Source organism: Aotus nancymaae, unplaced genomic scaffold, assembly GCF_030222135.1.
Source record: "Aotus nancymaae isolate 86718 unplaced genomic scaffold, 86718_ANA_hifiasm-v0.15.2.pri h1tg000059l, whole genome shotgun sequence".
Lineage (NCBI taxonomy): Eukaryota > Metazoa > Chordata > Mammalia > Primates > Aotidae > Aotus > Aotus nancymaae.
Genome location: NW_026988473.1, coordinates 21,017,757 through 21,039,695, shown reverse-complemented (window position 1 = coordinate 21,039,695; position 21,939 = coordinate 21,017,757). Strand labels below are relative to the sequence as shown.

At 38.0% G+C, this 21,939-nt stretch overlaps 1 protein-coding gene across 18 annotated transcripts in view; it reads right to left on the bottom strand.

Annotated features, from left to right (window-relative positions):
• The window catches only part of LRRC4C (leucine rich repeat containing 4C), a 1,360,095-nt gene that overhangs the window by 538,478 nt on the left and 799,678 nt on the right, over positions 1 to 21,939 (bottom strand). For all 18 annotated transcript variants that reach the window (XM_064365013.1, XM_012452372.3, XM_021665523.2 and 15 more), the window contains one exon: positions 11,982 to 12,118. The gene's annotated coding sequence lies outside the window, so the exon portion shown is untranslated. The remainder of the gene's footprint in view (positions 1 to 11,981; positions 12,119 to 21,939) is intronic.

The window sequence follows — 21,939 nt, the reverse complement described above, 5'->3', positions numbered from 1 at the left end:
CAGGAAGAAGGAACAACATAAGTAAAAAGTAGATGCATAAAAAGGAGGGCCAAATCTCATGCCTGGTGTGCCTTGGCCCCGACAAGCAGGAAAACATGAACCTCTCGGACATTGGGGCAATGAAGGTCTAAGGTGGCCCTGTCCCAGGCGAAGTGCAGTGAGCAGCCTCGGACACTTCCTGCTCATCTAGGTTGTGTGAATGAAGCCAAGGAGGTTTTCTCCCACTGGACGTCTATCTCAGTGGCCTGCTGCCAACACATCTCTACCCATTGTGGAAAAGGAGTACATGGAGCAACTGAAGATGACCTCACGGGAGGAGTCCAAGGCACTCAGCCTAAGGAGTATGGCCGATGGGTAAGTGAGATCTAGGTGAGAGACTAAACCTCTTTTTCAGGAAGAGGAAGTTAAAATGGAGCTGGGAAAACTACACTATCTTAGGGTTAATGTAAGTAAGAGACATTGGTATTGGCATCTCAGAAAGTAAAGGAAAACCAACTAAAGCCCAATACCATAAAAAAGGCTCAAAATGATATACAACAAGCAGTCCGAGTATTGAGAAGTGGCACTAGGATTTAACTGTCAGTGTTCTCTTAAATATCCCAAATGCCTCCAGATGGGCAGGTCACCATCTAGCATACATATCAGGCTTTCTTAAAAAGACGGCTGTAGTAAATAACATGAAACAGGGATAACCCATGGCATTTTCAACTAGACAGTGAAAATGAGATCTCATGAGTGGCCAGATGAGGTCTTTCCTAACTCACTCAGAGCCAAAGATTCATTTTATTCATGAAAATGTCCACAGTCATTTCTGGGAATCTCAGTCCTGTCTCACGTTGCTTAGGAAATGTTCACTCACTCTACTTCTTTGGCAAGATGCTATGCTATGGTCTTTCTTGGCAGTGGGCATCCTGAGAATGCTGGTCTGAGGCAGTCATCTTCCTCTGATGGCCCTTCAAGATTTTCAGTTGACAACATTACACTGGTACCACCAATTCTGTGGTAGGAGGATCTTTCCCTCCTGATTTTAGCATCTGGGCCCCCAGAGCAGCAAGGCTCATCTCCAGGTTAATTACTCCTCCAGTCACTTAGATTCTTCAGTTTCTTTTCTAACTCTATCAACATTTAAAAGTGCTTTTTGGCAAAACCAAGTTTTATACCATCTTCTCCATTTCTCTTGATGCTTTCTTCCCTCCTGGGCAACTCTATCCACACATCTGCCTCTTCTAACTTTTAAGCTAATTTTTAAAAAAACTACCCCCTCCTATGTAGTTTCAAACTCCACCAATTCTATGCTTCAAAGTCCGCCAATTCTATGGTAGGCAATATCTAAGTTTCAGTCTGGACGTGATTAGATCACATGAGTAAGTATAGAATGAAAACAGGTCACCAATATTTATAGAGTACTTTCATATAGATTACATTGTTCCAACGTACAATTATCCTTTGAAATAGAACTATTTATTTTTGCATCTCCGTCATCTTAAATTTACTACAGTTAACAACCACCTCCTTATCTTTTACCCCAAATCTCTCTTTCCTTAGAGCTGTCTACCTCTGTAAATGAGACTTCAAAGCTTCCATTTACTCAGACCAGACATGTTGGAGATCTTCTTAATCTCTCTTACATCCGTCTGAAATCATGCCACAAATTCGATCTACTCGAAATATATATAGAATCAAACCAATTCTTAACACTTTCACCTCTACCACCATGGTCCAAGAAATTATCACCTTCCACCTGGATTAGAGCAATAGTCCACTAATTGTTCTCTCTTCCACTCTCATCTCCCTTCAGACTGTAGGTATCACAGAAGACAGGGTGATTAGCACCCTACCCCAGTCCTTCCCACTTCCAGGACTTCACCCCTTAATTCTAGGACTGGCTAATCTCTAGCCCTTTGTGTTCCTCACATGCATAAATTATGCCTCCACTTCAGGGCCTCTCCACTTGTTTCCTCTACTGGAAAAGATTCTCTCCTATATATTTGCATGCCTCAGCTTCCCACCTCCTTCCTAGCTTTCTCAACTTCACAATGATTCCTTCCCTGACTGTCAGTTTAAAATTGCAATCTGCTCCCATGCAAGCATTACCTGTTCCTTACCTACTTTATATTTTTCTGAAGAAATTATCCCCCATTCAACATAATATATTTACTTAAAATTATTTTGTTTTACTTTTTTGCTTACTGACTGTCGCTGTCCACTACGATATGGGTGTGTGAGGGTTGGTATTTGTATTTGTGTTGTTCTCTGCTATATCTTCAAAGCCAAGAATAGTGCTTGACTCATGGGGAGTGCTCAATAAACATTTGTGGAATTACTGAATTAATCAATACATGCTAAGCAATGCATGTATCTGGAGAATTACTGACTTGTGTTCCATTTCTTCCTCTGTAATTCACTGGCTCTTGACCTAGTGCATAAGTCTCTCTTACTCTTAGTCTTATTTATAAAACAGAAGTAATTTTAAGGATGTTTACTAAAATGAATAAATGTGAAAATGTCTAGGACATAGTATACACGAAACAGATGGTGATTGCTATTGCTGTTTCTAAAATATGTTTAATAACTTGTGGGATACTATTTCAAATCTTAATTAAATGGAGGAAGTTCTACTTTTTCCTGCAAAGAATGAAGGCACATGAATTAATTAAAATACATAAAATAATACATGTGACAACATCCAGCTCAGGGTCTAATCCATAGAAGGTCTATAATGAATGGTTTTTTCAATTGATCAGGTTCTTTTTCTTTTTCTTTTTTAAAAAATTGTATGCTGCACTACATTTCTTGACTTCAAAAGTAGTTCAGCATCATGGGGAATTGGAAGGATTTCATAAATTATAAGACTTAATATACGATGTTGCTAAAAGAATACCTTGCCTAGGGCTTCCTATTCAGTTTTTGAGCTTGTAGTGGCCAAAAATAAGGATTCTTCAAGGCAGGCCTAACAGCTCTGAGGCCCTGAGGTAATGGCCCTCTGTTAAACAGATTTCTTTAGGAAAATCCTCAAGGCCTTCCTTGGTTTTTATTTCCTATCAAAAGCATGGGAATTCCTAGTGAGGCATTCTTACAATAGTTTATCTTGCAGATAACCTACGCCCCAAAAGTAACATTTTGTTAGGATTGCTGGAAACAAACAAACAAAAAAAACACCTCTAGTTATCAGCAAAATCATGTCAGCTAATTAGCAAATATAATATCACATGGTATAATTTTCTTTTGCCAAATCAAATAAAGGCAAGTTAGACTTTTACCAGTAGGATACCCAAGCCCCCTTTCACTGGCCTGCACCATCCCGTGAGAGAATATTCTGCACTTCTCTTCCCAACTCAGTCTTCAGTGACATCACATTGGTGGGTGAAATGGCTATAGGGGTAGTAGACACACCACAGAAACATGCAAATATTATACATGTTACAAATTAGAGCCATATTTGTTCTCAGAGAGCTGATTTTGCAGTACACCACTGGTTCCACCTTGTTATTTTCAAGTGCATGAAATAAACACCCATTCGCTCGACAATTGGTTATTGCTGTGCCTTCTTTTTGCGAGGCACTCAGTGTAGGAGTCGCTCTCTGTAATAGATGCATACCATTTGGTTGAATAGAATTCGTGTCTCAAATTGTTTTACTGCCTTAAAATTTCTGCTTTATGGTTTGGTTTCTTGAACAGTAAATGTGTTCTGTGAAACGTTTTGCTTTACTGCAGTGATATTCATTGTATTTGCAACATGAATATTGAGCTTAAAGATGTAAAATGTAAGAAATCAAGCATAACGAACTCCAGTGATTTTTCAGCATATTTGTCACTGGATAAGAAAAATTAAGGGGAAATTCCTGCACTGCCAATATTATTATTGTTTCACCTAGTGGGTTAAGCAGGATTGGAGCCTTCACGTGGGCGATTTGTTTTTTCAAAAGGTTCTTCAGATCCACCCGGAAACTTTTGAAATTATGTTTGATAAGTTGGAATATGTCAAGGAGATGCAGTTGCCCTGCTTATATATTCAGTTGGTTGCCTATTACTTCTCAGACCTTAACGAGGTCATGTGAAGGTAGCTTAGAAAAACCAGCTAAATTGTGTATCACACAGTCAGAAAAACTGTGAAATCACATTCAGGTTGATGACAATAAAAAGTGCCTGCTACTCTTTTACACATATTTTTAATACTTTTAATTTTTTATTAGCTTTTATAATTCTAGATTAGCTTTGAAAATAAAATAAATATTTTGTTAAGATATTTTTATGGGCTTTTTACTTTCCAACTTCATATAAGTCCTTTTATTTCTATCCTATTTTGTTTTGCTGTAGTGAGGGAAGAAATATTCTGAAATACAAATTTTCAGATTTGTCTTCTCTCATGAACTATTGCCTCTATCATGTTAGGTCCTTTTTAAAAAGATGCAATATTTTTCTTCAAGGGGTGAAGCTTTTCAAATACCTACAAAAATAAATATAAACTATACTTTTTCTATATTATTTTTTAAAAAAGGACAAAAAACCCATAATGTTTTAAATAGGTTATAACAATAGAAATCTCTCTTCCTTACCAAAAATTGTTATTTTTTTATTTCTAAGTTTCCAATAACAATACTTATTTTGTTTCATAATATCCATATATATTTTTAAATGATATTTTAATCCTGAATAGAATAAAATTAGATTCAAAAATACATTGTAAGACTGCATGGCAAATTTTAAAAAGCTAATAAACTTTGTACCTCTCGAAGCCCACATAATAAGGTAGTTTTCTGTTAATATTGACTATTGTTTATATTGAGTACTATATGGCACTTTGAATATTTCAATTTGTGGCAACTACAAAGTTTAAGGCAGATAAAACTACTGCCATAAGATTCCAAATTCTTGGGAGTTTTAAGTTTAGAGTTCTCAGCCTAACTTTCTATACAGAGAACCTATCAAAGTGAATTTATATAAAAGAAAGTATACAAAATAAATATACTCGACTTTAATGTTCTATTCTTATTCTCATTGTTCACTGAAAATTGCTTATAAATATAAATTTAAGTATGAAGTAAAAATCATCTTTCTTCAAACTCCACTGTATTTATTTTATAGCACTAGACACTCATGAAAAGCTTTTCAGTCAAAGAGCAAGCTAACCAAATGAAAACCAGAATTTTACTATTATTATTATTATTAATCTCATGAGTATTCACTATTTAGGAAGCCCCCCTAACTAAACATTGCCTCATCAAATATACGAAGTCAAACTTGATGCTAAGAGTTTATAACATAGGTCAGAAAGGGGTCTCTTTTTCTCTGCCTGTTAGGAGCAGAAACCTCTCCTGCTTTCTCAGCAATCCCCTTGCCTTGCATTAAACACGGCTTACTTTTTGCTCCATCAGGGTTTGTAGTATCAGCATTACTGCTTGCTCTCCAGCAGGGCTCCTGCTGGTTTGCCTCTGGCATCCCTGGTCCAAGAGTGAAATGCTGGAGAGTTTGTTAGCTGTGACTCTGACTTTCTGTCAAGGCATTTTTATATTTGTGAATAGTTATTTCCTTAGGTACCTGGACAGTCATTGTTTGTGTAATTCCCCAGCTTCATAGACTTTATAATAAATTGACAAAATTCAGAGCTCTTCCTTGGGTGATGTTTAAGGTTAAAATTAATGCTCATTTTCAAGGACATCCATGTTAAATCTTGTCAACACAGGATTCTTTTATTTTTAACTCATTGAAATCATTTTATTTTTGCTTGTGTGTGATGGGTGTGTGGGATTGACATTTGACTCAAAGATTACCTGTCTCTATATATGACATGAGGCTATTGCCATTGACATTTGGGGTAAGAGAGTATATGATTTAAGTCATTTAATCTTAAAATTTATTACAAGTATATGTGTAAAGAATGATGTTTGTCTTTCTGCTGCTGCTATCAAAATGAGAGTACTAATCACCTGAGTTCATTTGTAGAGATAGAATTTTACATAAATAATTCTCTAACTTGATAAAGAATAAAGAAATATGAAATGTGAGCATATTGTATCTAGAAATGTTACAGAATGTTTTTTCTGTAGAAGTTTTGGAAGACATAAAACAGATTACCTCCCATCAGCTGAATGTGATCTCTCCCCTCTGTTAACTCTCATAGCAAGCCATGTGTGATGACTAATGTGCTACATTAGGCACTAGCAGCAGACAAAGATGAACAAGACACTGCCTTGCTCCGAGGGATTTTTACCTTGTATGTTATAGTTATGTTGATCTATTTTATCACTGTTAATGGCCTTGTATTACTTGATAATTATTTCTGTATCATACATATTTAGGGCCCCCTCAGTGCCTAGAATATTTAACACATAGACCAATTTGTTAAATGAATTTATTTAATAATTATTCTTTTATTCAATAATTATTTGTAAGCTCCTACTATTTAAGATGGTTATCTATTTATGGCCCCCTCAAGTGCCTAGAATATTTAACACAGACCAATTTGTTAAATGAATTCATTTAATAATTATTCTTTTATTCAATAATTATTTGTAAGCTCCTATTATTTAAGGCAGTTATCTCTTTAAGGTGGTTTTGCATGTGTTCTTATCTTGCCAGGAAATAAACTTAGTAGAGGTTTTTGTTTTGTTTTGTGTTTTTGAGATTGAGTCTCACTCTGTCTCCCAGGCTGGAGTGCAGTGGCACCATCTCGGCTCACTGCAACCTCCACCTCCTGAGTTCAAACGATTCTTCTGCCTCAGCCTCCCAAGTAGTTGGGACTACAGGCGCCCACCACCATGCCTGGCTAAGGTTTTGTATTTTTAGTAGAGACGGGGTTTCACTGTGTTAGCCAGGACTGTCTCGATCTCCTGCACTTGTGATCTGTCTGCTTTGGCTTCCCAAAGTGCTGGGATTACAGGCGTGAGCCATTGTACCTGGTCCGTTTTTTTTTTTTTTTTGTAAATTTATAGTTCCACCTTTATTATTATGCTAATATTTTAGACATCAAAATAGAGCCATCAAAATATCTGCAAAAATTCTTTCAAGGGATTTCCACTTACAGAAGGATAGAATTAACCTATTTTCCCTTCCTATTTATCCCATTAACTGCAACCAAAAAATCCCAGACATTACATTTGAAAAATGTACAAGAAGACCTTGAAAAGTGGAGGGAAGAAGAAAGACCATACAAGAAGCTCTGGACCCAAGTAATGACATGGTGGTGAGTTCCTGGATTTTTGTTTTGGCTCCATATATCCTAGATTTGGAGCTGAAGAGATCAGAAACCCAGAAATGACAATAGGTACATATATACACACACAGAGAAACAACATCTGACTTTCTAGCCAAAGGACAAGGAAAGGGCAACTTAATAAGACAGAAAAATTGGAGGCAATTAACACTTTCATCCACTCGTACCTAAGAGAAAAAAGTATGGCCTTATCCCTACCTAGGCCATCAGTGCCCTAATGAATAATCTACATTTCTACCTTCACCAGGATCTGACAAGGTCTCCTCACTTTCCACCAGGGTAGTGTCAAAGAAGATCACATAGAAACCAGGACATTCATCCCTGTCAGGCAGCAACCAGGCCACCCTCTACCCTTTGTATCATCAGTGGAGATAACATAGGAATCCTGAACTTCTACCCCTACCATCCCTACATGTTGGGATGGTGTCAAACTAGGCTTAGAGGAGAGTGAGGACTTTCACCACCACTCAGCAATAATGACACCAACACCCAACCCCCCTCCCGCCACCACCACGGTGTCAGTGGCGGATGAGTTGTTTATAGTTACAAGGCATTCCTCTTGTTCCCAGCCAGGGAGGTATTGACGGCAGTCTAGTGGAAGCTGGAAGTCCTGTCCATGCCAGTAGTAATAAAGAGCCCTTGCCCACTCATATATCAGCAGGGGACAGGTAAAGAAACATGAGCTTTGGGCCGGGCACTGTGGCTCACACCTGTAATCCCAGCACTTTGGGAGGCCGAGGCGGGTGGATCACGAGGTCAAGAGATCGAGACCATCCTGGTCAACATGGTGAAACCCCGTCTCTACTAAAAATACAAAAAATTAGCTGGGCATGGTGGCGTGTGCCTGTAATCCCAGCTACTCAGGAGGCTGAGGCAGGAGAATTGCCTGAACCCAGGAGGCGGAGGTTGCGGAGGTTGCGGGGAACCGACATCACGCCATTGCACTCCAGCCTGGGTAACAAGAGCGAAACTCCGTCTCAAAAAAAAAAAACAGAATAAAAGAAAAAAGAAAAAAGAAAAAGAAACATGAGCTTCTACCTTCAACTGCCGTTAATTCTACTTCCGCTTGCCCTACTGGAGCAATACTGGAGAAAGCCAGCTAAAACTGAAGATTTAAACAAGATCCAGAATCTCATAATATCATACCCAAAATGTCTAGGTTTCAACTGCAAACTACTTATTACACCAACCATCAGGGAGATTTTAATGAAATGAAAAAAAAAAAAAACCATTTGGTGCTAATACCAAGGTGAGCAAATGAACCCCCAGCAGATGCCAGAGACAATTAAATAACATTTGACTTCAGTTTCATATCTTATAAAAATTAATTCAAGGTTCGGGGGGAACTTGTCACAGCCTGATGAAGGTAAAAATGTAGATTATTCATTAGAGCATTGATGGCCTAGGTGGGGATAAGGCCAAATTTTTTGATGAAAGTGTTAATTGCCTCAAATTTTTCTATCTTCTTGAGTTGCTTTGTCTAGAGAGAGTCATATGTTGTTTCTCTGTGTGTGTGTGTGATTATGCACTTATACCTGATTAATAAAATTATAAAACTTTTGGGAAAAAAACATAGAAGATAAACTCTGGAGTCTATACGAGGCAAAGAGTTCCTAAACTAATAGCTTGGCCCATAAAGGGCAAAACTGATAAATGAGATTTTATCAAAATTTAAATCTTTTGCTCTGTAAAGGCTTAAGAGGATGAGAGCACAAGCTATAGACTGAAAGAAATTATTTGCAAACTAGTTATTTAATATACAGAAAATATCAAAAAATTCTCAAAATGCAGCTGTAAAAAAATCCCCCAAAAATCCAATTAGAAAATGGGCAAAAATACATGGACAGATCTTTTGGTTAAAAGGATACACAGATGGCAAATAAGTGCATGAAATGATGCCAAATATCATTAGTTATTATAAATGTGAAATATCACAATACATATTTTATATCTGTACTACACAGCAATCATATGAATGTCCTTAGTTGATTTTAAGGAATACCATTCAGTTTATAGCCCTGCCACTTAAGTGGCCATATTTTCTACAGAATTCTCTTATAACCCACAATCTAATGCCACTTGACTAAGTCAGGAATGGCACTAGACCAAAAGTCAAGTAAATCTTAATTAAGTCATAATCTAGGATCTTAGCAATCAGGTGAATTAAGCCAAGCATATTCTCTCTTTTGAAAATTTAAATACACACACACACACACACACACACACAAAAAAAAAAAACACACAAAGAAGAGGCTGTGTGCTTGTTATTAAATTACAGTCTCTCAGTTCAAGTCCATCCTCCTCTTGCTCTGATATGCTGGGGCTAGGTCTATGTGAAGCATATATTTTTCTTTGCCACCTGGTTCCTTGTTTATCAATACAGGGAGACAGAGGGGACTAGAAGCTTGAAAATGAAGAAGAAAGTGATTCCTGCTTTTGACAATGTCGCCCTGTTGGTTCCACTAGCCACTGAGAAGCGGTTGGTTCTATTTTGTACATTTTTCTACAATTCCAGAAAAAACCTAATTGTACTTTCCTAGTGGTACAACTGGTACCCCTTCCTCAGTGATGTGATTCCAGTTCTGCCTGTGGATTCCTTTTTAGTTCTTCAGGCTGTAATACTGGCTGAGTAAGATTCCCTACAAAATTCTGTATCCCAGCTCCATGGGTTCCCCAATTTAAGATTCTGGGTACAGCCCCAGCTGGCAGCCTGTCCTTAAAGGCAAGACTTTTAGCTCTGTGGAGTCCTTGCTGAGCTTTTAAAGTTCCTCCATTTTTTCAAGGAACACCCTCACCCATCACTCCTGTATTCCAGTTATTCAAAGTCCCTCCTCCAGTATTCTAAATTCTAATAATCTCTGACTCTTACTTTTGTCCCTGTATCTGGGATATCCACTTCCTGTAGTTACTACCTTTATGATTCCTCAGTGTTTTTTTTTTTTTTTTTTTTTTTTTGTCTTTATTATTTGCCAGTAACTGGCTAACCATTCTTTGATAACTCTGCCTATTAAAATACATGGTGTGGTTTCTGTTTCCTGAATGTAGCCTGATTTACACAGGTAATTAGTAGCAGGAGTTGAAGCTGTTAATGGGAAATCAGCTGCAGAGGCCATGACTGGCTATGTGCAAGGCAAAATTGTAAGAGGAACCAATATCAAAAGGCTAAGAAAAACAATCAAATGCAAAAAAGAACAGAAGTGAATAGCCATTCAGGGAGAAGTAGGGTTTCAAAAAGTTTAAAGTCTCTGTTGCTCATAAGAATGACACAAGCATATAAGAAGCTTCTAGAACTGCCTTTCTTTTTTATTCTTAATTTTATTTCTTAATTTGGTTTCAGTTCCAGCCCACACGTTGCCAGAAAAATTCCCTTTTTACATAGGTCACCTAAATGAGTCTTTTTTCTCAATAAACAAAAGAGCCTAATGAAATAACATCCTTCCTTGTGTATAAATAGAAAGACTAAGTTTGAAAGCAAGGAAAAAAAGCAATTACATATGTTTAAAAAACAAGATTCATGTCTTCTCTCTCTTTTGGTTGATATTTCTCTTGAGTGACTGGTACCTTATCTTTACCTTACCATTGCTTCATCATCTTTAGAGAGCACTTCACACTTGCAAACGCCTTCATATTTAGGTTCTTATGTGACTCTCCAAATAAAGTGATATCCCTGAAGATAGATTAACATATCTTCTATTCAGCTTAATCTACATAATGTGATGGAGTTGATGAAAGAAAGGGTTGTCTTCTGGGAGAATCATGAGTTATGAATGTAGGACAGATAGCTGTTATAAATGCAACTGAGAGAGAGCTAAATATTAACAGGAAAATGCATGAGCAATACTTTTTACCTTCATTTCCGGTCTACTTATAACATATCTACTTATGCCTTAAGACAGCACAAATAATTCAAGTAGTTGCCAGTTAAAAGGGAAAGTACAAACTTCTCCCCTACCCTGAATGGTGCTTAATTTAACTAAAATTTGATCTTTTTTTCCCCCTTAACACAGTGAAACCCCACAGATGAATGAAGAGATTGTTTCAATCGTACAGAGCTAGGTAGCTCCTATTTCTAGGTGTGAGTCTCCTTGACTCTTGATGGTATAACAATTATTAACTACAGAGGATGCCACAACCCAATCCTTCAGCTTACAAGCTGCCACTTGTTCTGAGTTACTCAGACTTTCATTCTTCCCCACTCGTTCCTTCAGACAAGTGGAACTTACCCAATAGCCCAGCAGAAAATATTTTCATGCTGTCACCACATCAAGCTTTCCAATCTCTTCAGGTTTTCAGAGATAATCGAAAGCCAGCAACCATTCCCAAACACTTTGTTCCATATGAATGACTGAACCACTGCCCCAGTTTCAAAAATGGGAGCTGGGGCTTCACCATTTGTCCACCTGTTTTATTCTGAATACCAAGCAGGCCAATCTGCCACTCTTTTAACTCCCGTGGTAGTGCTCAGAAACATCTGTTTAGAAACAGTTTGACTCCTGCCCTTCTGCATAAATCACTACTGGTAAAAGTTTTATGAGGTGGGAACTTTTCCCCCCTGCTTTCTCTTTTTGTAACTGAATGAAGCCCGAATGAACAAGATGAAATGGCTAGACATTTGGCCATATGCCAGCATCCACATGTGTACATTCGGGAGGGAAGAGAAACTGTCAGCTGTACCAAAGGAGAATTAGAATTATCTGAAATGTAATTAACTCCATAGACAATAAATTTTTGAAGGATTCTCATCGAGTAAATGATGCCTCTCACTTACCTGTAGCAAATTGTTCATGGACTGGTTTCCCTGTTTGCAAAGTTTGAATCCACTTAATTTATGGTGATTCCAAAGTAGTTTCAGGATGTTTCCATATTGTTAATCCACATAAGTTATCCTTGCTTTTTCAGTAACTCCTACATAAAATAGAATAAAAGGACATAATTAGTATTATTTAATGCTCAATAAATGCTGGTAGATTTTAACATCTATAACTCACACTAAAAAAGAAAAAGAAAAAACATGTTGACCGTTTTTATTTTTTATATGATAGAAAATAATGGGAAAACATATTTTCTCTTCGAAAAACTATACTAATGTTATAGTATTTTGGAAATACAATTACACCAAGTAGTAGATGTCCAGGTGACTGGTAAAGGTTAAATAAAAGTTTATTGATTAGAGACTCAATACAATAGCTTTGATTAAAATTTGCTTGTTCCTGCATGCCCTAAGAAGGTGGAAAGGAATTTAACATCTGAGAAGTTACCATAGGCCTGGGGCTATGTGAGTTACTTTTACATGTATTATTTTATTCAATCAGTAATATTTCTAAGAACTTACAATCCATACTGTTTGACAGATTGTTTTTTAGTCTAATTTTTCAAATTATAAAGCAAAGACTTAAAAATAGGGGAGGTTAGATGATAAGTTCACTTAAACTGAATATATTTTCCATGTGTTTTAGTCAGATTGTGAGGAAGACCATTGATTATTGCTTTGTTTTGTTTAAATAATTAATATCAAAATTTTTTTTGTGTGTTGAATCTGACCTAAGACAAATGAAAGGAGTTATTTTGATACTAGGCTAATTAAGAATTCCAAAGAAACATAGATAATGAATTTCCTGTCACAATATATCATATTATGATGAAACCCTTTAAGCACTATTAAATAAAATTTGGAGAAGGCCGTGTTTTGGACTAAACTCCTGCAATAGGCCCCAGTAGACCAAACCAAAATGGAGCCACTCATATTAAGTGCCATGCAATTGAAGTAATACTTTAAAAAACAGGAAAATCTCCAGTCCATTTTTTTCCCCAAAATAACTAGAGATTCACATAAACCATTTGAAAGAGGGCCAGTCATCCTGACCCAGCATGATAAGGAAGTCTCCTCTACCTTAACTTTCCTAACAAGAAAAGTGACCTGACATTAACCAATCTGCTTTTATGTATATGCTGTTGCCTTGTTTCTGCTCGAGCTACCTTTGAAAAACTGACTGTTCTGCTGTATCTAATGAAGTGCATTCCTATTTTTATAGATGAGATGCTGCCCAATACAAGAATCATTAATAAAAGTCAATTCGATTGTCAAACCCAATTTGTTGAAATTTTGTTATTTGACATCACATAATTTTTCCCCATTATATTTGTTTTGGCCTGAAATTGCATGTCTATTTAGGATTTACAGTACTCTTTTAACTAAATTTAACAAAAATAACTTCCTGTGCATCTACACTATATTGCTTATTTACTGTAACATTCTTTTATATTAACGAGTTTTTATTAAGAAACTGACAGCCATAGTAGTTCTCTTTGACCAGACCATAAGAATCATTATGACATGACAAACCACCCATTAGTGCCCTCTTGTTTCCAAAAATAGCCACAGAAAACCCTCTGCCCCTCACATTAAACTTCTCTCATTTGAAACATCCCCAAACTGCTCAAGTTCCCCCTTGTAGCCAACCAATATTTATAAAATGTACCATTTAGAAAATCTCTCTAGTTTCCATAATCCTAGCTTAATAGAACATTTGCCAGTCAGGTAAGTCTGACTATTCTTTTATTTTACATCCTAAAATTTACTCTCCTTCCAACTCTTTGGAAACTTGGCTTAAATAAAAGATATAGCAGAGGTATCCCCTTGCCACAAGTTTAGGAACAAACAGTTTTGTAAATTTTTTCTCAGACTTAGTTTTGATCAGTGTCATTCTGTTTTATTAGAGGAATATTTAGGACAAAACATGTTCTGCAATTTGCAGATCCTTCCTGGTACATGGTAAGAAAACATAGTACAGCTAATTAAAAATAGATGGGGGAAAAGGGAGAGAGGAGAGAGAAAGAGAGAAAGAAAAAGAAGGAAAAAAGTCCTGAATTACATGGGAGAATGAATACTAAAGCTGGAAAGTAGAATAAATGATTGCCCAATTCTCGTTCAATTTATGAAATATCTAGAAGACACAAGACAAATTTATTTAAATTTGTTAAAATTTAATAAAATACCCATCTGTTGTATATCCACTATAAGCTAGGCACCAATTAAGCAATTTCCATGCCTTATCTAATTTATCCACTAGGGAAACACTGGAGCATCAATAGAAAACTATATATTTAGCGCACCCTTCTGCTTATCAGAAAGTGATTCTACGGAAGAAGTTTATAGTATTTACAACTCAGTCAATTGTAAATACTTGCTAGCAATGCAAAATATTTTTTCTCTGTAGACAGTTTTATTTTTCTGTTCAATAATGTGGTTCACTTGATTTCCTTCTCCATGAAAGAAGCTAGTTTTGCTTGCATTTACAAATCCATTTCAATATTTCTTATTTATATGTGTCTTTATTTTGCATTTTCCTTTGAACTAGTTAGAATACTCTGGTTCTGTCACTGATAAATGAGTGATGAAAAATCTTTAACATCTGTTCATTTTATATTTGTATGACAGCTGTGATTTTAACTTTTTTGAAAATGATCTTTTGACCATTCTTTACAAAATCTCAATTGGGGATATATATTATTGAATATATTTTACAGACAAGGCTTAGCAGGGAGCAGGGTCTCATGACTTGCCTAAAGGCCACAAACATCCACTGTGCACCTCCTGTCTATTAGGTAATATGCTAGATGCCAGGGCTGCAAAACTAAACAAGGTCATCTTTAGCCTCAAGGTCAAGAAAACAGGAGCAAATCTTTAGTGAGGATTGCCTCGTATGTAAGGTGCTTTCATAGATATTCAGGAATTAAAAACATTTGATAAATACATACTACTCGAAATTCACTTGCTATATAAAATATTGAACTCAAATAGATTCAAACAGTGTTATATTCATTATCTCAACTTGCTCTACGAACTCTTGTTAACTAAATTCAGGAATGAAATAGACTTGTATAGGAAGAGATACTTAATTACTATTTTCTAATCCTTCAAATCACAATATGAGGTAGGCATTCTTCCCATTTTTAAAGATAAGAAGAATGAGGCTCAGAGAAAGTAGTGTTTTTTTTTAAAAAAAGTCACAGCACTAAAGAATAGGAAGAGATAGTAGGATCACACAACTCAATGTCCTCAGAAAACCTCATTTCTGAGGAGAAATTCAAGCCCACTGCAGAAATTTGCATAAGTAATGAGGATCTAAATGTTAATCATCAAGAAAATGGGGAAAATATCTCCAGGCCATGTCAGAGGTCTTCATGTCAGCCCTGCCCATCACAGGCCAAGAGGCCTAGGAGAAAAAACTGGTCTCATAAGCTGGGCCTAGGACCTTGCTGCTTTGTGCAGTCTTGGGACTTGGTGTCCTGCATTCCTGCTAGACATTCTAAATGGGGTCAAGGTACAGCATGGGCCATTGCTTCAGAGGGTGCAGGCCCCAAGATTTGGCAGCTTCCATGTGTTTATCCTGTGAGTGCACAGAACTGAGGTTTGGGAACCTCCACCAAGATTTCGAAGGATGTATGGAAATGCCTGCATGTTCAGACAGAAGTTTGCTGAGGGGCAGAGCCCTCATGGAGAACCTCTGCTAGGGAAGTGCAGAAGGAAAATGTGGTGTTGGAACACCCACACAGAGCCCCCACTGGGGTACTGTCTAGTGGAGCTGTGAGTAGAGGGCCACCATCCTCCAGACCCAAGAATGGTAGATCCATTGACGGTTTGCACTGTGTGCTGGGAAAAGCCATAGACACTCAATTCCAGCCCATGAAAGTAGATAAGAGGGCTGCTATTCCCTGCAAAATCACAGGTGAAGAGCTGCCCAAGGTCATTGGAGCTCACTTCTTGCATCACTATGCCTTGAATGTGAGAAATGGTGTAGAAGGAGCTCATTTTGAAAGTTTAAGGTTTAATTACTGCCCTATTGGATTTTAAACTTGCAGGGGGCCTGTAGTCCCTTCGTTTTGGCCAATTTATCCCATTTGGAATGGGTGTATTTACCTAATGCCTGGAGTGCATTGTATCTAAAAAGTAACTAACTTGCTTTTGATTTTACAGAATTACAGGCAGAAGGGACTTGATTTGTCTCAAGTGAAACTTTGAACTTTTATTTTTGGGTAAATGCTGAATTAAGGCTTTCTGGGACTGTTGGAAGGGCATTATTGTTTGAAATGCGAGGACATGATATTTTGGAGGGGTCGGGGCCAATGGTATGGTTCAGCTCTATGTTCCCACCCAAATCTCACCTTGAATTATAATCCCAATCATCCCCATGTGTCAAGGGCGGGACTGGGTGGAGATAATTGAATCATGGTGGTGGTTTCTCCATGCCATTTTCTTGATAGTGAGTTCTCACAAGATCTGATGGTTTCTAAGTGTCTGGCATTTCCCCTGTTGTCACTCATTCTCTTTCCTGCTGCCCTGTGAAGAGGTGCCTTTCACAACAATTGTAAGTTTCCTGAGTGCTCCCCAGCCATGAAGAACTGTGAGTCAATTAAACCTCTTTTCTTCATAAATTACACAGTCTCAGGTATTCCTTCATAGCAGTGTGAGAACAAACTAGTATCGGGTCCCTTTCCAACTTCATTTGCCTAGTTATTTATTCATTTAGTTGATCTGAAAATCTATTTGAATTTATTTTCACATCTACTTTAATATAATTTTGTATGTGTATTAATCTCATACTTAAGTAATATGTGTTAATATCAAAAAAAGAAGTGACCCACTTCTGTGATGCAAGCACTCTTACCATACGAGGGGCACAAATATCAGGTGGCCTCTCTGTTCTGCTTGTGGAAGTGATGCAGAATAAGCCTGCTCACTTAATACATATGGCTGGCCATAAATATTTCTTATAAATACTTGTGTGAAAAAGAGGAGAAAATTAGGGGAAAAAAAGGAGAAAACAAGAATAGGAGAACAGGAAAGGTAGAGTAGAGAAGGAGAGAGAAAAGAAGGGTTGGAAAACCGGGCATGATGGCTCATGCCTGTAATTCCAGCACTTTAGGAGGGTGAGGTGGGTGGATCACCCGAGGTCAGGAGTTCGAGACCATCCTGGCCAACATGGTGAAACCCTGTCTCTACTAAAAATACAAAAATTAGCCAGGCATGATGGTGCATGTATGTAACCTTTCAAAAAGGCAGTGACTGTCATCATTCATAATAACACAAAGGCTACTTGAATGGTCAAGTGCCATTCTGGTTGGATTCAAATAAACTCAAGGAGGGAATCATGTGTTTAATATCAACCTAGAAGAATAAGGGAATAGTTGGTCTGGTTGATTAATAACAATATGGAGGCTGGCTGTGGTGGCTCATGCCTATAATCCCATCACTTTGGGAGGCTGAAGTGGGTGGATCACCTGAGGTCAGGAGTTTGAGACCAGCCTGGCCAATATGGTGAATTCCCATTTCTACTAAAAATACAAAACAAAACAGCCAGGCATTGTGGTGGGTGCCTGTAATCCCAGCTACTTGGTAGGCTGAGGCAGAATTGCTTGAATCCAAGAGGTAGAGGTTGTAGTGAGCCTAGATCATGCCCTTGCACTCCAGCCTAGGCAATAAGAGTAAAACTCCATCTCAAAAACAAAAACAAACAAACAAACAAACAAACAAACATGCTATTATTAAGTCTATGGGCTCTGTTCAGTAGAAAAAACATTAGGTTCACATGACAGAAAATACTAGAAGAGACCTTGATAAAAGTTTTGAAAGCCTCATTGCTATGTTATACTGTTGCCCCCTGAAGTTTGAAGACTCTACAGAAACCCACTGTCCTGGACAGCTTTGCACTTTGCTCACAAATTCAGATAGAAGATCCCACCGTTGGCACAAATGGGAGGAAAGGAGTCATTTCTTATTATCTCCATGTGAAGAGTGTGGCTGAAAATTTGGCAGGTCTCAAAATCTCTGGCAGAGTCGATTAGTCTGTTCTCACACTGCTATAAAAAGACATAACTGAAACTGGAAGAAGCAAATGAGGTTTAATCGACTCACAGTTTTGCATGGCTTGGGAGACCTCAGGAAACTTATAATTGTGGTGAAAGGGAAACAAGGCAGGTCTTATATGGCAGGAAGAGGAAGAGGATGGTTCCACACACCTTTAAACCATCAGATTTCATGAGAACTCACGTGACATGGTAAAAGCCTCATAAAACTGCATACCTCAACCATACCTCAGCTTTCTGTTGAAACTCTTTCTGTAACCCTGATGTGACAGGCAAGCAGTCCAAATCCATGCCATCTTGGCCCCTCTGACTTGTAATAAGTAACTAAGGTCTGTAATTTCCACCCTACCCAGGCAATGTGTAAACTAACGCTTATCTTGAATTCTATGAACCACTTAAGTAACAATCAGAATGTCCAAAGCCCCTCACCCCCACCCCCACCCCCACCCAGGAGGTGGTTTATGGGCATAAAAGGTCTTGACATCCTCCTTTCAGGGCCACGGGTTGGAGAGACGTGCATCCTCCGTGGCCACCGGCTATAAAGACCCTGCAATTTGGCATACTTTTGTCTTGGTGTTGACTTTCTATGCTCACTCTGGTACAATACACTATCATGAGAACAGAAAAAGGAAAATCCACCTCCATGAGCCAATAACCTCCTACCAGGTGCCTCCCTCAAAGTTGGGAATTACAATTCAACATGAGATTTGGGTGGGGACACAGAGCCAAACCATAGCACTACGTCTTAGCAGCTTATAGTCTAGAATCTTTTGAACCTACATCCTTATGACTGCTAACTATAAAGATAAAGCAGATTTGATGGTAGTTTTTCTTTTTCTTTTTGGCCACCCATCTGCAACCCTTCTTTTGAGACAGAGTCTGTCTGTGATGCGCAGGGTGTAGTACAATGGTGTGATCCTGGCTCACTGTAATCTCCACCTCCCGGGTTCAAACAATTCTCCTCCCTCAGCCTCTTAAGTAGCTGGGGTTACATGTATGCACCATCATGCCTGGCTATTTTTTGTATTTTTAGTAGAGACAGGGTTTCACCATGTTGGCCAGGATGGTCTTGAACTCCTGACCTCGAGTGATCCACCCACCTCACCCTCCTAAAGTGCTGGAATTACAGGCATGAGCCACCGACCCTTCTTTTCTTCTCTCTCCTTCTCTACTCTACCTTTCCTGTTCTCCCATTCTTGTTTTCTCCTTTTTTTTTTCTCCTTACTTTTCTCCTCTTTTTCACACAAGAATTTATAAGAAATATTTATGGCCATCCATATGTATTGAGTGAGCAGGCTTATTCTGCATCACTTCCACAAGCAGAACAGAGAGGCCACCTGATATTTGTCTCCCTTGTATGGTAAGAGTGCTTGCATCACAGAAGTGGGTCTCTTTTTTTTTTTTTTTTTTTGAAAAAGGCAATACATCTGTTGCTCGATGAACTCTGTTTGTGTCCTTTCAGCCATTCACAACATGCCTTTCACATTGGGCTGATTTTGTTTAAGGCCTTCACACTCTCCAGAGACTTTCCCTTAGGAAATTTACAGCCTTCTGTTCCTTCCCAAGGCATCAAAATTCTAATGAAGTTGTGTACCATGTAAACCTATGCTAATTTCAGTCATTATGCAGATGTCCAAGTATATTTCAGGTTTCCACCTAAAAGTGTTATATCTCTCTAGAGTCAAAGGTACTTGGATGAGCTGCTGATCTTCTTGTTAAAACATCTACATATCACAATGCCACCAAATTTCTCAAACTTCTTCCAATTATACAAGATCCCCTAAAGAGGTTGGTAAATTGAGCGTTGCAGAAATGCAGCTTGTATTTAAAATTGCATGATGAAAAAAAATTTTAAAGAATGTTAACTTTTTCTTTAGGCACAATCTCCCACCTTCGTGCATTTGAAATATGCCTGCTTTTGATTTCGTTTAACAGGCTCTAGTGTAAAAAAGTCTTTTTTAATGTTTTATTCCATATAATCCTAAAGACAATTTTAAAAGATCTGCCAGGAATTAATCATTTTTTTTTAACAGAAAGAAATTGATATTTAGTGAAGTTACAAGGTATGGCCAAGGCCCCACAGCTATTAACTTGTTTCACAACTGTTAAAACTCAGACTTTATGTGAATCTTCATGTTTCTTCCAGATGTATCATAGGTCTTATTACTTAAAAAATGTTGAGTCTAATGATTGGTCTAAGCTGGACTTTTCTTGTGTAAGCAGCTCCAAATATTTAAATGTGAATATGTGCTACACAGTAAGATGCTTCAAATTGAGTCATGTTCTCTGTAGGGTGTGAAAGGAAAATATCTTGGGCTCCCAAAATTACTAAACTGAAAGGAAAACTCAGGCTGAAAACTGTTTAGGGAAAACCTGCTTCCCATTCTATTCAGTTATCTCTCTGCTCACTACATAAATGCATACCTGATTGACTTCATTGGAAAGGCTAATCAGAAACCCAAAACAATGCAGCCATTTGTCTCTCACCTATCTGAGACCTGGAAGCCCTCTCCCCGCTTTGAGTCTTCCTCCCTTTGCTTCCAGTTGTCCTGCATTTCAAGACCAAACCAATGTACTTCTTATATATAGTGTTTCATATCTTCCTAAAATGTATAGAACCAACTGTGCCCCGGCCACCTTGGGCACATGTTGTCAGGACTTCCTCAGGCTGTGTCACCTACTTTTGTCCAAAATTCATGGGTCCTCAACCTTGGCAAAATAAGCTTTCTAAATTAACTGAGACCTGTCTCAAATCTTCGGGGTTCACAAGTGGAAATAGAGAGCCTCCCATTTAGCCTTGTGGCCAATTATATCTATAATATATCAATATCAGTATAATTGGCTTAAGGGCAAAGAACAAGTGCAAGATATACTAAACAACAGAGCCAGACTTCGCAGATGGACGTAGGTGCAAGTTGACAGTTTCTTAGCTCCACTCAATCACTGTGGCCTTTCGACATGTCTGAATCAAAGAGCCAATATTTTCTAAAAAGCAAAACTACATCATTAAAATAATGTTATCTTGTAGTAAAATTAGATCAGGACACAGATTAACTCTTCCTTATATGTGTCCTTTATATTATAGGAAGGGTAAGGAATTTTGTGTCCCATGGTAGGCAAATGTGGCTTCAAACCTTTATGTAGAATTCAGAACACCTACCCTTGGCTCTTGCCTACCATCTGGTCTTGACATGAAAGCTAAAAGAGCCCCATTTAAGGTTGAATCATGATGTTTAAATACTAAGGCTCACTAATAGAAATCTTATTTTCTGTCTTTTGTCAGTAGGTTTATTTCAGGCTTCTGTAACTGAGGGACTGTGTTAAAGAAAAAAATCTTCTCTTCCAGGGTCCTCAAGGGGTGTGGTAAGAGATTTCCAGCACCACACCTCCATCTACACCCTATCAGGGAATGTAAAGTTCTTTGTCTTTCCTGTATGCGGGCTAGGTAGAAAAATTCGGCTGCCCCTCCCTCTCCACCATCTCGCTGTCCATCCACTGGCACTCTTGCCCACCCACAGGTTCTACCTGCGGCCCCAGCCAGTGCCGCACACTCACTTTCCAAATAGTCTCCTAGGGATGTTCCTCCTATTGGGAAACAGGAGCAATTGTTGATGGTGACCTCACATTGAAACACTGCAGATCATTGAAAGAAATGAAGAGGTGAAGAAATTGTGGCAGATAGAAAAAAGAAATTCTACTAATATGCAGGATTTGGTCTTGCAAAAGAGCCCTAGTACTGTGATTTTAAAGAGCATAGTTTTGGAGACTTCCACCAAGATGGCCAAATAGGAACAACTCCAGAAGGCAGTTCCCAGTGAGAGAGACCCAGAATGTGAGTGACCTCCACATTCCCAAACAAG